Below are 1,364 nucleotides of genomic sequence, written 5' to 3'. Positions count from 1 at the left end.
ATCGGTCTCTGCGTCATATGCGCTTTCAACGACCGTAATTGGTGGAACGGCTCTAAGGCAACTAAACTACAAATCGAATCGCGCGAGTAGAAATTGAACGTGAGAATCGCGGGAAACGTACATAAGTGGAGGGCGAGCCAAGTATCCAGGCCATTGATCAGGTATGTCACACCATCAACGAGCTCTAGCGCCTAATGAGGAGGGTTCACCCACTCGTAAGGATAGCCACTCGGATGCCAATGAGAATGATCCTCGTGGAAAAGATGACCAACGGTTCATATCCAACGTCCGCATAGGGCCTATCTGCAACAGGTGTTGAAACTCGGTACACGTCCTGCGAATCGCCAGAAAACGAGGCACACGCGCAAGGTGTAATTTACTTTTAGTCCTGAACGGGCGAGACGGAAGGAGGACTAGTGGTTTATGTTTGTGCATGGACGAGGAATGTTCACAGCGATCTCAGTGGATATGGACCATGCATCACAAGGATATGAGATCTAAGCCGCTGGAATTTTTGTATCATGCCTTCTAAATCATTGAGCTCAAAAAAAAAAAGAAAAAGGCCCACAGTTCTGCATCGGGATAATCCATTGGCCATCAATGCCATGCACCTGATGAATATATCTACCATATTATCTTCAATGGTGGGCCTACAATTTCAGCAGCTTGGATGTTGTGTAAACATGGGCATACAATTTCAACTGCTTAGATATTGCATAAACATGACATGATGTTATGCTTTCAATGCGCATGGGGGTCTTTGGGGTACAATGAGATAGAGATGAACTAATGGATGGTAATTTCGCATATTCACCAACATTTCTAGGGTACCATCAAATGGCTAGAAATCTCCACTTGCATTTTTTGATTGTCAATGGGACTATTTATAAGACGATGGGCCCATCTACGATGGTGTAAATAAAGATGTTGAGATAAATGAGAAGTGGGGCCCATAGAAATTATTTAGTTATGATTTGGTAGGGACCTTTCTCAAAGAGAGAAAGATCCTGCAAAAATAGGCGTATGCCGCTATGAGTGGCGAGCACACGGTATTCTTTAGTAAAAGGCGAAATAATAGTTCGCTCTGTGCTCACCACACGGCTGCGTGAATCTTTTTGTCTATGTTCATCTTATTTTCTAAGGGATGGGTGGATATGCATATGCTATTATTTGTCCAATGTGGGACTAAACTTTTCTCTTCTCCCTTAGTAAAATAGATGAATATCATCTCTCTCTTTGCTTCACACACGCTTGCTAGCGCTTATGAAAACCTTGGCACATGATGCCCGTAGAAACATTCATTTTCTTCCTTATAAAAAGGAAAAAAAATCCCTTGATGGGAACTCCTATTGCTAATATTGTTA

The 1,364-nt window shown here is 42.7% G+C and overlaps 1 non-coding gene across 1 annotated transcript; it reads right to left on the bottom strand.

The window, feature by feature from the left end:
- Positions 1–983: 983 nt before the first annotated feature.
- Positions 984–1,103, bottom strand: LOC131234076 (U5 spliceosomal RNA). Its single transcript, XR_009165489.1, has one exon. It is a non-coding gene; the product is annotated as a U5 spliceosomal RNA (small nuclear RNA).
- Positions 1,104–1,364: the final 261 nt, after the last annotated feature.

This window comes from Magnolia sinica, chromosome 18 (assembly GCF_029962835.1).
Source record: "Magnolia sinica isolate HGM2019 chromosome 18, MsV1, whole genome shotgun sequence".
Lineage (NCBI taxonomy): Eukaryota > Viridiplantae > Streptophyta > Magnoliopsida > Magnoliales > Magnoliaceae > Magnolia > Magnolia sinica.
This window is presented reverse-complemented; position numbering and strand designations above follow the sequence as displayed.